The sequence below is a fragment of the Plectropomus leopardus genome, chromosome 13, assembly GCF_026936395.1.
Source record: "Plectropomus leopardus strain MGB_pleo_1.0 chromosome 13, ASM2693639v1, whole genome shotgun sequence".
Taxonomy (NCBI): Eukaryota; Metazoa; Chordata; class Actinopteri; order Perciformes; family Serranidae; genus Plectropomus; species Plectropomus leopardus.
In genome coordinates, this window is record NC_142188.1 from 35,209,688 (window position 1) to 35,226,304 (window position 16,617).

At 40.3% G+C, this 16,617-nt stretch overlaps 1 protein-coding gene across 2 annotated transcripts in view; it reads right to left on the reverse strand.

Annotated features, from left to right (window-relative positions):
• ndst2a (N-deacetylase/N-sulfotransferase (heparan glucosaminyl) 2a) overlaps positions 1–13,019 on the reverse strand; it is a 61,061-nt gene extending 48,042 nt beyond the window's left edge. For both annotated transcript variants that reach the window (XR_006106560.2, XM_042501666.2), the window contains exon 1: positions 12,883–13,019. The gene's annotated coding sequence lies outside the window, so the exon portion shown is untranslated. The remainder of the gene's footprint in view (positions 1–12,882) is intronic.
• Between the last annotated feature and the right edge of the window lie 3,598 nt (positions 13,020–16,617).

Here is a 16,617-nt window from a genome sequence, read left to right on the forward strand (position 1 = left end):
GACCCAATGCGTGTGTAAATGGTAAATTGTAAATGGACTATACTTGTATAGTGTTTTTCTAGTCTTATTGACCACTCAAAGCGCTTTAACACTACATGTCACATTCACCCATTCACACACACATTCACACACTGGTGGCCGAGGCAACATGCCACCTGCTACTCAGTAATCCTTCACACACACTCTGATAACGCAGCATCAGGAGCAATTTGGGGTTCAGTATCTTGCCCAAGCATACTTTGACATGTTGTCCAGAGGAGCTGGGGATCGAACCGCTGACCTTCTGATTAGAGGACAACCCACTCTACCTCTGAGCCACACCCGTCCCCGTGTGTGGCAAGGCATTCAGCAGGAAACCAACTTCAGGTGCAGCCACGATCCACTGACAGGAAACAGTGCAGCACTGACTGAGGCACTGAACCTCTTCTTTGCCCGATTCGAGAAAGGACCGGACAATGTTAATTCACCCCAGCTGAAGACCACTGACCACTTTTTTACCTTGCAAACACGAGGTTAAACGAGTCCTGAAAGCTGTGAATGTCAAGAAAGCACCAGGCCCGGATGGGATCCCAGGCACGGTTCTTAAGAATTGTGCCAATCAGCTTGCAGAGGTCTTTAGTGACATCTTCAATCTCTCCCTGGTGCATGCTACTGTTCCGGCCTGTCTAAATACTGCCACCGTCATCCCAGTGCCCAAGCAGACCAACATCAGCTCCCTGAACGACTACAGACCAGTCACATGGACACCCATCATTTCTAAGTGCTTTGAAAGATTAGTTCTTGGGCACATCACATCCACCCTCTTCCAACTTGGACAAGCACCAGTAGGCATACAGAGCAAACAGATCCACTGAAGATTCCATGAACACCGTCCTCCATACCGCACTGACACACCTGGAGCAGAAGGGGACATATTTCATGATGTTGTTTGTGGATTAAAGCTCAGCTTTCAACACCATTGTCCCCAGCAGGCTGGTCAGGAAACTGCAGGACCTTGGTCTCAGTAACCATCTGTGTCTGTGGATTAAAGGCTTTCATACAAACCGCCCACAGACAGTGAGACGCCCTTACATCTCCACAGCCCCAGGAGCACCACAGGGTTGTGTACATAGCCCCGCCCTCTACTCCCTCTATACATTCGACTAAACACCTACACACTGGTGGGACTCATCTCAAATGGCGATGAGACAGCCTACAGAGACGAGGTCTGCAAATTAACAGAATGATGTGCAGTGAATAACCTGTCAATAAACATCAAGAAGATAAAGGAGCTCCTTAAAGACTTCAGACAGAAACAGCAGGAGGACCTGCCACAAAAGATATGAGAGGAGGATGTGGAGAGGGTACCCACTTTCAAATTCCTGGGAACCCACATTAGTGAGGACCTCAGGTGGACTGTAAACTCCACCGCTCTGGTAAAGAAGGCCCGGCAGAGACTATATTTCCACAGGACGCTGAGGAGGATAAACCTCTGCAATGTTGCTGGAGTCCTTCTACCACTGCTTTGTGGAAAACATCCTCACATACTGCATCACGGCGTGGTATGGGAACTGTTCAGCAGCAGACAGGGTGGCTCTCCAGAGGGTGGTGAATGTAGCTCAAAAAATCATTGGATTCCCCCTGCTCCCCCTGAAAGACATTTGCAGGTCTCGCTGCCACAGCAGAACCTGCAGGATTTTAAAAGACAGTACCCACTAGGGGTAGACCATATGGCCCTTAAAAAATATCTTGATATTTCAGGGTAATTTTGCGATAAAGATATTCTTGACGATATGACAAAATACTGAAAAATATATAGAAAATATGATTTAAGAAAAATTAATTTGAAGAGCATAAAATTGCATCACAGCGTTATTGTTTTATATGTCAGCAATGTAACTGTTTGCATTAAAATATATTGTGAAAACTAAACAAAAACGAGTTTTAGATTCTGTACAAATAAAAATCGTACAACAAAATAAAAATCTACTTTTTAACGAGCCTTCCCTCATGACAGTTTGAATTGGCATCATATCTTTAGCCAAACAAAATGTGATGCTTCTGTGAGGAGTGCAATTTATGAAAGATGCTAGGCTGAGCCAGTGTATGCTCTCTGCTTGAAGTCGTTGCATTTGTTGTTGTTCTATTTATCTTATTTAACAGTTATCTATTGTAATGTGTGAGTACGTGAGTCTGTTTGAGCAGAGTGAATGGAAACAGTTTTTTTTTTATTAGAGACAGTAAATCTCGTTGTATGTGGACATGCAATTACACTAAAGGCATTCATCATCACCTAAGCAACGCTCAAACATGAATACAAGTTAGTGTGGACCAAGTTTGAAAGAGAGACTGGATAAGTAAGTGGGCTTCCCCAGAATTTCACCAGGGCATATGATATATGACGGTATCAGTGTGTGGCACTAACACCTCCCACATACACACCAACAAGGTTTTTCCTATATATTAATTTTGGAGGCAGCCGCAAAAACTAACACAATCATTCTACAGCTTCATCACAACTTCATCACTTCCTACCCACCAATTAACTTCAATTTTCCTCAAAGAAATGTCCTCCAGTCTGAAGAGCGTCATTGTCAAGCATCATCCTGATATTTTAACAGGTGAACATTGTTTTCTCGGCAACCCTTAAAGTGGTTGCCTAATTAACGTTATATCCCATCAGTGTAACCATTTTGCAGGTATGGCTCAAAAAATCAGTCATTACTTTAACATTGCAAAGCGTTTTCGCAAGAAGGATAGTGATGTGGGCAGGTTACTGACATAATGATTTGTTAAATTATTCAGGTCTGAAAATACTGCTGCTCAACCTCAAGAAACAGAAGGGACCGGTGGACGTTGGTTACTTTGTTACCTACTAACCAGAGCCCTTTCAGAAAAAGTCGCGTCATCTCAGTTTATTCTAATGGACCGTTTTTTTTACAGCAATAGCAGAATGTGGAGCATCTCAATAGTTCCCAGAAACGGCATTAATTGCTAGCAGCGCAGTGGAGTTGCAGCAGAGAAGACCATTTGTGATGGCCTTTTAAAGGTTAAGACGTCTAAAGAATCATCTTTTTATATTGTCAGCATATCGTAGCTAAATTAACATGTGCATTAGAGGATGATGTTGAATTATCCCACGCTAATTAGTAGATTTACAAGCAATAACAGATCTACTTACAGATTAGGCTAAAGTTAGGACCCTACACATACCATTAGCCACTAACAGACTGCTAATTTAAAATGTCCTGCTCTTGAAAATTGCATCTAACAATGGGAAGTTAAAGGGGAGAAAAGGCTTGTGTAATTTATTTTACAGGTCAGTGTGAGTTACATGTCAGTCTTGTTAAATACCCCCCCATGCTGCGTCCTTCTCTCTCTGCCTCCTCACACACACACAGCAGCAGGCACCCTCCCCCTCCCCGTGACACGCTCAATAACCTGCTGCAGCAGGGACAAATACACCACTTTTGGTTGAAAACGAAAAAGAGAAAAGTGTTGTTTGGAGGTATTTTGCCTTCGAGGCTAACAAGCTTGGAAAGCCGAAGGACATAAATAAGCCAGTGTGCAAACACTGCTACAAGGCGGTGGCGACCAAATCCAGCAGTACCTCCAACTTGGCCAAACACCTGAAGGACAGACACCCTGGCCTTTTCAGCGAATTTCGACAGGTTAGTGTCTTTCCTTTCAAACTTATTACTGATGTTATCGTGGCCGGTTAATAGACAGTGTCAGTATACTAACTTTACATAAACGTTGGTTAATGAAATGTGTTATTTTTTCTTTTAAAGTCCCAGAATGAAGCTGAAAAATGTCGACCTGCAACCAAATGGCAACATACACAGCCCACTCTACCATCCATTTTGGACCAACATTGAAAATATCATGCCAAGTCCCCAGAAGCTATGAAAATAAACAGAGCTGTGGCAGAGTATCTATGTATGGATCAGGTTCCAATTTACACCGTGGAGAAACCTGGCTTCCAACAACTTATTAAGCAACTAAACCCAAGGTACGCTCTTCCCTCTCGGAATCACTTTATGTACAGTGAAATCCCACAGCTGTACAACACAACAAAGCAAACAGTCTTGCAGCAGCTTCAGGGGAATCCGTACTTCTCCTGTACCACTGACCTTTGGACCAGCAGGATTGCATCCTCTTTCATGGCTGTAACCCTGCAATTTATTACAGAGTCCTGGGACATGCAGAGCTGGTGTCTGGGCTGTGTTGGGCTACATTCAGAACATACAGGAGACAGCTTAAGGGAGGCTTTGGAGGAGATAGTACAGGAAACATGGCAGCTGGATATAACTAATATGGCAGGCATCACTACAGATAATGCTTCAAATAACAAGAAAGCATTTCAGCAGCATTTCACATGGGTCCCATGCTTTGGTCACTTGCACTTAGCCATAAACAAGGGTCTGGATATTGATAGTGTATCAGGAGCATTATCCAGGTTGAGAAAAACAGTGGCAGCTTTCACAAGGTCACCAAAGATGACCCGGCAGCTAAAGAAAAAACAAAAAGACTTGAAGCTGCCAGAACACAGACTCATTCATGATGAGCTAACACGCTGGGACTCAACTTTTGAAATGGTGGATAGGTTTATTGAATAGCAGCAAGCAGTCAGTGCAGTTTTAGCAGAGGACAGAAAGAAGTGGTATCTTATGCCAAAGGATTCAGACATCACCATTTTTGAGACTGTAAAAGAGGTACTGAGCCCATTAAGCTCTTTTACTGATGCTCTTAGTGGGGAAAAGCATACCACTCTGTCCTCTGTCCTACCCTTAACCTGGAAGATATATTCCATGTTAACAATTGAGGACACAAGCAGCACCTTAGAACATCAGCTGAAGCAAACAATTGGAGATGATCTGAAACACAGATATGACGACAGGAATCTACAGCTGGTATTGAACACTGCCACCTTTCTTGATCCCCGCTTCAAGGACAGTTTTACAACATTAAAAGAAGAGGTAAAACAGCATCTTGTGGATAATATGCAAGGTCTGCAGCAGACTCAGAGAGTCCCAAGTTAGCAAACATCTTCTTTATCTGCAACCCAGCCTATGAAGAAATTCAGAACAGATCTGAAGGGACTTTTATCAAACATTCAGGGGGAGAGAAAGAAACAACATGGAGATGATACACCAACAGCATCCAAAGATGAGGATCCAGAATGCAGGCTCAGGAACGAGTTGACATTATATGAAACGATGCCTGAGCAGAGTACATGGTGACATGGTGGAAAACACATGAGAGCACCTTACCTCATCTTGCCCACGCTGCCAAGAAATACCTGTGTATAGCTGCTTCAAGCTGTGCCTAAGAGCGTGTGTTTAGTACATCAGGGCTCATTTGCAGCCCAAGAAGGGCAAAACTTACAGAAGAACACATTGACATGCTTGTATTTGTAGCAAAAATCTGCAAACAGCAAAGCAAATTCAGGCCAGTGTTACCACTAGTACCTAAACAGTAATTTCTCTAGAGTGTAGAATAGAGGACAATGCACTTTCTGAACACTGTGATTGAATAGTTCTGTGCACTTTTCAGTTTCAAGTGCCTCAAAATATTGTTCTAATTGTTATTGTTTATTTTATTTATTTATTTTTTGCACTACTTCAGGCCTGAAACTTTCTTTTTGCACAACTGTTGTTACATGTTGTAACAGAGGTTATGTTTGTATTTTTTTGTTAATAAAAATGTTTCTTTTAAATATTGGGGTCTTTTTTTTTTTTTATCCTTGTGGTATCGAAAATAGTATCGAGTATCGAATATTTTCCTGAGTATCGGTATCGAGTTGAAAATCATGACAACCCTACTAAACAGAATGTAAAAAAACATTACTGTAAACTAGGGTTGGGCATCGTTTGAATTTGAACGATTCTCGATTCCGATTCCGATTCCTAGTTTCGATTCCGGTTCCAAACGATTCTCGATTACAATTCTTTTAAGAGGCAGGGTCAAAAAAGTTTGCATGGTTTAATGAGGGCGCTAACAAGAGTTCTTTTTCAATGAAATGTCTTAACTTCTCAATGATTTTTTTAATTATATGAACTTTAGTATGAATTTCTCACAGGGCTATTTTCAATCATTATATAAATATCAAACCTTTGTACTTGAATATAAATGTTATGAAGTTTCTTTCCACAGGAGTACACTTTCACAAAAGATCTTTCTTTTTGAAAACCTCATGAAAAAACATTTACACATATCCTGTTGTTTATGTGTCAGAGAGTGTCTGATGCTGCAGCCACTTAAACATGTTACTGAGCTCCCACTGATGGGTTAACCTGGTGCAGAATATCAAACAAACAAAAGAGAACAACTTGTAAAACCCAGTCCAGTCCGTTTGTCTATGAAAACGTACACGGGCTAACGTTAGCTGGATATTAGAGTTAACCCACCATATTAGCAGTACAATTTGTTTGCTGCCTCAATGTTGGTATAACGGTGCGTACCCACCAAATGCGATTAAAAATGATCGCGCCTCAAGATTACATACAAAGTCAATGCAAAGACGCGATTTGACGCCTCATTTTGCCGGGCGACGCGATGGACGCGAAATTCGCGGCGCGTTGGACGCGTTGGACGCGTTGGACGCGACCAACGCCTCGCGTCCAACGCTCGAGTTGAAATAATTGAATTTTTGCGGCGTCGTCGCGTGAAGACGCGCCGCGACAGCCTATCAGCGTTGAGATCGTCATCGACGTGCTGACGTATGGACGTCCTGGTGTTCCCTCGCAAAATCTAATCAAACTGCCAGAAACAATGGAGGAGCAGCTTATCGTCGCCGTCACCGCTCACCCAGAGCTGTACGACAGTTCCTGTCCCTTGTTGCAGGAGACGGTGGAACTCGCCGAGCTCACGCCGCCTCCGTAGGGTAGCATGCACCCAGAACCGACGTCGGCGCCTAGCCCGCAGGCGCTGGGAACTTCTCCAGAGCAGGTGCAGTGCAGCGATCGTCAGCGAGAGAATGAAATGGCGGAAGAAATGTTGTTGTTTGGGCGGGCTCAGCAGCGCGATTTAAATCGGCGTCGAGTCCCATTTTGGGGTTTTTGTACGAGCGTCAAAACTGGAGCGTCCGGCGCGACGCGATTTCATTTGAGGCGCGATGAAATAATTTTTATCGCGTTTGGTGGGTACGCACGGTAAGACAGATGTAATTTATTGTTTTACTTACCTGATTCTGACTGGTTAGAGGAATGCCGGCACAGCGCGCCAAACACGGGGCCCTCTGTTATTTCTACACCATTAATCCTGAGGTGTTTAATCATGTTGGTCGTGCAACCTCCTTTGCACAGTTCAGCCAAACTTTTGAGCGCTGCTGCACACTGTCCATGGTTGCCATGGTTACAATAATTCATGTGGCTTCTTCTTCGTTGGTGTTAGACGGCTATTTCTTCCGGTCAGCGAACTGGGCATTGAAAGTAGGAATCGAAATTTAAAAATTTGAACGGTTCTGGGAGAATCGGAATGTTAGTCCCGGTTCCCATCAATGTTCGAGACTCGATGCCCAACCCTACTGTAAAGGGAAACGATTAAGGGTTAGTGTTTTTAGCTTTGTGATTCTGTTGACTTCATTTGTCTACATTATGTTACAGCTCAGCTGATTTTCCATTGATGGCAAGGGGAGGGAAGGTGAAAGACCTGAATGAGATCACAGGGTAAGTCATTTAGAAAAATGAAACATACAAGGCTTAATGGGGAATTATTCTAAATACTGAAATTGTTACAATACTATATTATATTATTAATCATGCTGAACATATTTTTTATTATGTTGCTATTATGTAATCCTGTTATTGTATATTGATAACTTACTATAGGAACACTGAGGGCAGGAGGAATGGCTATGGATGGACTGCTATGTTATAGAGGATGCCGCAGATCAGTACTAAGTGGACCTTTGTAGAACTGAAAACTTAACAAGGTAATGTTTCAAATAGTTCCAGCAAAAAGGAATCATACTTACATGTTAGCCTGTTATACTTCGTTTCATATTAATGATAGATGTAATTCTATTGGATATATTATATACATTCTTAGGCAAGTTACTTTAAAAATGTTATACATATTAGCAGTTAGCTTTTATTTGAATGAAAGAAGTCACTAGAATATTACTCTCTGTGGAGAGTAATGCATTACACAAATTTCGCATTACTTTCACCAACATGATATCAGAAGAATGACTACGCATTATAAAATATAAGAAGAGCATACTGTTTCGAAGTGGGTTATAAAAACACAGAAGGCTCTAGTTTAATGCAGTCCATTAACATCCAGTAGAGGGTAATATCACACAGCCTAATGAAGTCTCTCCTCTGAAGCGCAGATCTGACTATTTCATGCATTCACGTGCAGTGGTTTACATTTTGTATTAAAATTACTCTCCTATTTTCACAGTAGTGTAATGACATAGAACAATGAGGTAGCCTAGCCCAGAACCCTCATCCTGAGTATCAGCTCCCTGTCTTCTGCAAGCCTTTCCCTGTTTCTTATTTTTATTAAACCATATACAAGTCTTCCCAATGGTGTGCTCTTTGTTTGAAGAAAATGTTCTAATGCAGTTTTTGAAAATGATAACTTCACATATTTTTTGTAGTTGTAATCTGTGTTGAGTGTAAGACTACTTCTGCTGGCTTTACTCAACAGTATTTTCCTCATCTGTATGTCAGTCAAGAAAATGTTCTACACATTCTCTACACGACTGGATCATCCCTATGCAGCACAGCAAAGCATGGTGGAGACTATATGAGAGGACATCACAAAAGAAAGGGCACATACCAACTGCTTGATGTGCTATTTATGTTTCTGAGTTTGTTAGATATTAATTAAATTAATTAATTGCTGTTAGGAAGTCAGTAGAAAGACAAAGATAAATAAAATAAACATGTTTTATATGTCTACAAACTGCTGCTGGTGCTGCTGCTAATCCATTGACCCACTGTGCTGTCAGCTTACAATCACTAATGGTAACCTGTCGGCCTCCTTCTGTCCCTCTGAAAGTGATAAAGATGACAGTCGTGAGTAAATTATAACAATCATTTTATTATTAAGAATGAATATGGATTTGACTGCCTTTGACTATCGTACAAGACTAAAGTCAGTATTTAGAAAGCAATAAACAGCAACCTGCTCCTTTACCATAGTAAGGTAAATCTAAAATATGTCAGCATAAACATATACTTATGTCATATCTACATCATTTATATTTATACTATGAATTTATACATTTTACATATAAAAGTACTATACAGTATATGTACATGTATAGTGTGTATTGATTTGATATATTTTGTATTTTTTTAAAAAAAATTTTTTTTAATTTAATCATATTTTAACCCTTATTTAGCACTCAATCACTTTTTTCTATTGCCTCTGACTCTTGAGCTGCTGAAATGTGTGAATCTCCCAAGTGTGAGATTATTCAGTCTAATCTAACCATAGCTGTTAACATTAATCAAGATATTAGCACATTTAACTTTAAAAAACAATATAATAATGAAACTACGTATGATGCGCTCTGTGTACATTGTAAATCAGTGCAGTTACTGACTGCTATTTAGCAAAAATCAGAGTTTTGTCTCTTCGTATTATGTATTTAAATGGCCCACCAGAGACTTCTGAGAACTTTTCGCAGCCTCCACGAGTCACATGATGCTCGAGCATTTTGAACTTCCATTGTCAATACTCTGTCTATTCTAGTGCACTACTCCTCACAATGTAATAAATAGAATTGAACGTGTATAGAGAGAGTCTGCTGACCCTTCAGAGCAGAGTGGGCTTCCAGGAGGTGGGACATAAGCTCAGGCAGAGGTGCTGCGGGAGGGCAGTATGAGACAGAGTTTTTTTTAACATTAAAGCATGTAAACCTATTCTAGTAGACCCCCAAAATACAAATACAATCTGAAAATAAGAATAGTAGGGTCTCTTTAACGGAAAGCTAACTTTTACATGATTTTGACATGACTTTTTGTTAATTTTCCATGATCTAACACAGAGCCAGTGGTTTTGGTCCACAATGGCTGGAAAAAATTCACCTGGCTTAGAAACAATGAGGTGAGAATGACCAAGAACAGGAGGATGAAATGGTCTGCCTCTGGCTTTAATGGAGGCAAACTTTAATGGAACTACCCTGTAATGGGGCCATATTTTGGTGATGTTTAAAGGCTTAATTTTTATCCTGTGAACTGTTTCTCTTTTTTCTTGAAAAAACGTTACTGTTTACAGGATAATTCACATTTTTGGCACTATAACTGCAAATTAGTATATTTTTATTTTTGTTATTTTGTTATTTTATGTAAAGACTTACCGGAACACACTTAAACAAAATATACTTACATTTGCCATCTTTTTGAGTTGCTACAAACTTAACTGATTAGCCTAAAGGATCTCAGATAGTGGTTAATTGATATGGATTTAAAATGCTATGAAAATGGCCACGCCATGGCACCTATGATTAGGGTGATGGTGGTAGCCAGGAATAATCCTGACCATGTTACTTGGTCTTGTTAGTTGTATATTTATTTCTTCAACTGTTCTAACAATCAGCAACTCCGCTTTGGTCAAAATAATCGCTTAATTCACCGGGTTTGATATGAAAATAAACTGTTGTCCCTGTGGTCTCTCTGCTATCCCTCTGGTTTTGTGGGGATGATATGTGCCATTGTTGACTGGCCGCTCACAGTCTTGATCTCTTCAACAGTCGCGGTCAGCTCAGCTACCTGTTGCTCCACACTGATCTCAGCTGGCACGTGATGTGCCCAGTATGCAAAGTATTATCATTGAAGCCTCTCCAAAAAAGTAGTTAATAGAAAGGAGGGTCCATATTATTGACAGGATTTAAACTGTGTGATTTAAAATCACACAGTTGGAATTTCTAAGGAATTCCTAAGTGCCCTGCTATAACGCAATACCGTGATACTGCCCATGCCTACTGCTGATGTTATTCTATAGCCCCCATAATTTGTGTTTACAAGATTTGTGTTTACCATAATCCTAATTGGTAAAAAATTAGTCAGCAGTCTAATTTGTATGAATGGGTAAAATGAAAAGTGCAGAATATTATTGTGATGAGAGAGATACAAGTCTGTAGCCTCCAATAGGCTATAAGTTCCCATCGATGGTGGATGTTGAAACACAAATTAATCTGAGCGGATCACAATTTACCACAGCTGACAGCTGTGGCCACAATGAGATCGATCTGGGTAAAAACAATCAGACTGTACTTTACATACAGGTATATAGCCTACATATTAACTTGTCCCATCTATAAATCAGATTAGTATTGTTACAAATATATGACTGATCATAGGACATTTTGTTAAGGATGTTTACAGTGTTTTGAACAGCATTTGACACCTACTTTGTGATTTGTCATCTCTGTCCTGAGATTCGCATTGCAACCACAGCCTATACCACCCATTAATTAGAAACTTTGTGGAAGTTATTATATATTTTATAAATCTTTACATTAAACTGCTATCAACAGGGCTCGGACTGATGACATAGGTGCCTCTGTTGATGCTTGTTCACAATACTGCAAAGTCAGCAAGTTGTTCAAAAAATGTTCTGGTCATCAGTCATATATTTCTATCATTTATCATTATGGACCTGATGTCAAATAGATCTGAGAACTTTCTTTTCTTTTATGCAACCGGTAAGTTAGACATATAAACATAAGTGTTGGCATGTAATGTGGAGCTTGCAGTGGGTATGTGTTCCAGCCAAATTAATTTATGATAATATCACTGATCATGTTTTATATTTGAAGCTACAGACTTTTAAAACCCAATACTACACATTTCATAAATACTCATTCAAACAAATTAGACATTAATGTTAACTCTTGTTTTATAACGATTTGGATGCATAGGAATATAAAGGTGTAAGAAATGAGAATTATTAGAGCATGGAATAACAATGGTATTGCAGAGGATTATATTGTATGGTTAAAATATACATCAATTCACTCACATTTTAGATACATTCAGGTTTTCTGACTGTTAAAAACCTGCGTTTACTGATGGGGATGTTACAAGAGCCGTGCTCTCTTGGCTTTTGGCTTGGCTTAGCCAGTTGCTCAACATAACTTCGGAAGGCATCAGTGAAACGGTGGTTAATGAAAAAAAGTATGTCCAACAACCCGTTCCTATCGTAGTGTTTCAAAAGACACCGTCAAAGGGATGAGATAGCGAGGCGAAGCATTCCAAACGTTAATGTCCTGGTTAATAGGCACGCCCACAAAACATCTGTGTCTATCACCAGTTAATTCAGTCACCACTTAATCTTGAACACCGGCAACTCACCAACATAGTTCCCGACCTGAGTAGTCAACGTCAGGTAACGTTAATCTTTCCCAACCCCTTGCTCCACTACAAATCAGTTAACGTATTAAAATGAAAGCACGTTGATTACATGTCGGTGTAATCATACCAAAATGCAAGAACGTGAAAAAGAGGAGTGTCTCAAAGGTAGCGTAAAAGAAATAAACTAAAACTTTATTTTGAGCAGCATCTCGTTGTGTATTCCAGCTAGCATGCTATCAGTTAGCTCTCTAAAGCAACAGTGTCACCAGACTGTCGCTGATGTTAGCATGCTAGCGCCAGCTTTAGTAGCCCCGGTGATACTCTGAACAAACCAGTGACCTGGAGCGTCCTTGTTTAAGTTCTGTTTCCTCCATGATGGAGGAACACACACATATGTTGCCCGGTTGTACCGACAGATTTCCAGTACAAACGCCAATCCTGCAGCCAGTTGGATAACAGGGACCTGAGATAACGTTTTAGCTAGCTCCTGAGGATACAACAGCTACTCACTGAACTCCGCACAGAAAACAGGATTCAACTTTAAGACAGTGTCACAAAATAGGCAAATTGTCAGTGGTTTCGGACTTACCTGTAATCTTTCTCAACAGACAGTAATCCAACAAGTGAAACGAAGGACAACAAGCGTATATGTTTACAGTTAAAAGTGAACTTTGGCATTTTGCTGCTCAGTCAGCCATTTTGGATCTGAGCGAACCCTGGAATCAACCAAATGTGGTTGACCGGGGGAGGGCTGAAATTTCATCCTCGAAATTATGAATATAAAAATTATTTTCACGCACCAAAATCTAAAAGACGACAGTATACTCTCTGCTACCCAGGTATGATTAAAGGAATGTCAATGGTTATTTTGACTCACATCTTATTTTACCTCATATTACTGATAGTTAACCCCTGAAGCAACAGTGAAGTGTTTTTTTTAAGTATCACAGATGTGCAGTGCAAACAAACTTCATACACTTTCGAATGGTTTGTGCCAGAAATCGACTTTGAAGTGTCACTTTTCAGATCTAAGTCATACTAGGATATTTATTCATCGTTAAGTATGTATGGGATGGGATGAGACGGCAGCCAAAACCATTGCAAAGAAAAGAGTCAGATCAGATTTGAAACTGACTGCAGGCAAATCAGGATTTAGCTCTCAAAGCCTGTTCTGCTCTTCAGTGACTCCACAGTGAGGCGTTTTTTGGGTTTTTTTTGTCAGTGCAAAAAAAAATGTATACACCTTTGAATGATTTGCCAGAAAAAATACTTTGTATGTATATGTATTGTATATTGTATATGATATGATATGATATGATATGATATGATATGATATGATATGATATGATACTGCCCAGTCATATTTTAAGTATCTAAAATTTACTCCACATTGACAACGTACAACACAGAATTACTCTTACATGCAAAAAGAATCACATGATATTCTACGATAACCTAAAGAGCTTGTGTGATGATCTTTGAAATAATATTTCTGTTGTTATGATATATATTTGGGGGGGCTTTTTCAATGCCTTTATTTGATAGGACAGATAGAGTGTGAGGGGGGAGAGAGAAGAGATGACATGCAGCAAAGAACCACAGCCATAGTTGTTGAGCCTACGGCCACTGCGGTGAGGACACAGCCTCTGTACCTACATGCGGCGCCCTGAGCCACCAGGCACCCCCACTACTTTTACTTTTGATACTATTAATACATTTTGCTGATTTAACTTCTGAACTTTTACTTTAGTAACATTTGAATCTAGGACTTTTATATTCAGCCAGTATTTTTAGACTGGTAATTCTACTTTTACTTAAGTAAAAAATCAGAGTACTTAATTCACCAGTGGTAAGAACATCATAACCAAACTCTGAGCTACCATCAGCTGACATGTCATTTGCTCACCTCCTTCTTCAGTTGGGAGTTGGACTGGGTCATTGGTGGAGGTGTTTTGGGAGACAGAGCTGCTGAGGGTGAAGCTGCATCTGTACTTTGGCCTGATACCAAGCAGGGACAGGGTTTAGTATGAGTTAGTATGAATCGTTTGCTTATAGTTTGGCTATATTGATCAAATGGCACCTTTAAGAGAAGCATAATTTTCTGTGAAGATATTATAACTAATGTTACAGGAGCAGATGTAGCTCATTCACCATGAACTAAACAGGTTAATTTCCACCACTCACAGTGGCCCACCTTTGTGAGGAATTTTTCTCTCTCCTGTGTCTTTTCATTTCTGGTACTCAGACATGTTTTTTTAAGCTTTCACCACAGGCTCAGCTCTACAGACACTCCTCACTTTACATTGTTATCAAGTGCCATTTGCGCCAGGTGTAGAGGCAGGCCATTTCCTGAAAATAGACAGGGACAATACAGAGGCTCGTGGGTGCTTTTTTTTGACAAAAACATGAAAAGAAAAAGAAACCATTAGTATTCGTAAGCATATTCTAAAAAAATCTTCTGTTAATGATAACTGACTTTTTAATGCAATGAGAATGTGTAAGCTCGGCATTCACAGCCATTTAAAATGACTCTGCAGTAGACAAGGGTCTTTTTTTGCCTCCGCCCATCATTAGCATTGATGGGAACACAACACCCCAGTGAACACGGCAATTTCAGCTCCTTAACCAGTGCAACGTAATGACCCGCTGTCACTAATTACCACACGTCTCTTCTTAAGCAGCGCTAAAACTCCAATCCAAATACAGAGTTTGAAAGAGAAACTGAATAAGAAACCACTGAAAACTTTTCAGAGACCTCTGTTCCTGCCACTATATACTGTTTCCTTTTTTCCTGCCTGTCTGTGATGTTACATGGACACACCCACAAAACAACCCACCCACACACACAAAAGCTTGCATTTACTGCTTTCACACCAAAATTAGCGCATGCACACAGGTTTTTCAAACATGGGTAAAACTGCTAAATACTGCATTCCCACTGCCAGTGAACCCGCTGCACAAGACTGCCTTTCTGTAAGCCTTTGTGTGTGTGTGTGTGTGTGTATGTGTGAGGGTTGTTTTATTGGTGTGTCCATGCAATGTCGCAAACAGGCAGGAGAACAGGTAAAGTCAAGTAAAGAAACAATTAAATTACAGAAGATGACAAAATGATATATAGGAAAGAGAAAGAGAGGGAGTAAGAGAGAAGAAGAGAGATGCACAGCAACAATAATGGTTACAATAGTAGAAGACATAACAATAATAAATGTCATTTATGATAGCATGAAATGTATTACATGCTATCATGTAGTGCAGTATAGTATGTGCTATCATGTAATGCAATATTTTACATGCTATCATAAATTACATGTATTATTTTTATGTCTACCACTATTGTTATATGTTATGTTATTGTTACCAGTATTGATGCTGTGCGTCTCTCTTCCTCTGTCTTCCTCCCTTTCTTTCTCTTTTCAATATATAATTTTATCATCTACAGTTGTGTATATTTATAGTAGAGGCATGGCTAATAATAATGTCAGTAGAAGTGGAAGCTGGTGTCGAGTACGGTCACAGCTTTAGTGCAACCTAGACTCACAACACAGGTGCAGCCACAGACAGGACCACAGCACCAGCACAACCATGACCATGATCCAAGCTGAGCCAGAGGTAGTAACACAGCATCAGTACAACCACGATCCAGGCGCAGCCAAATGCAGGACCAAAGCATCAGCACAACCATGACCATGATCCAGGCACAGCCATGGAAAATCTACAAAATGAGGGAGTGCAAACACTCAGGAGAAGAAGCTGAGTTAGTGATATGCAGTAATAGGACATGAGTGTCTGCAGATGAAGACAGAGAGAGAAGGAGAAAGGAGCTCAGTATATAATAGGAGGTCCCCTGGCAGACTAAACATATGTCAGCCTAACGAAGGGCCGGTCCAAGGCAGGCTTGAGCCAGCTCTAACTGTAAGCTTTATCAAAGAGGAAAGTCTTAGTCTACTCCTATATGTGGAAATGGTGTCTACCTCCCGGAAGATGCTGGAAGATGGCTCCACAAAAGAGGAGCGTGGTAGCTGAAGGGTCTGGCTTGTATCCTACTTTTGGAGATGGTAGGAACCATAAGTAACCCTGTAGTTTCAGAACACAGTGCTCTTGAATAGGGAACTATAAACTCTGAAAGATATGATGGAGCCTGCTCATTTAGAGCTTTGATGGTAAGGAAAAGAAATTAAAATTAATTTCTGAACTTTACAGGGAGCCAGTGCAAAGAAGTTAAAACAGGAGAAATATAATCCCTTTTCTTGGTTCCCCTTAGTACACGTGCTGCAGCATTCTGGACCAGTTGAAGAGTCTGTAGAGACTTGTTGGGGCAACCTGA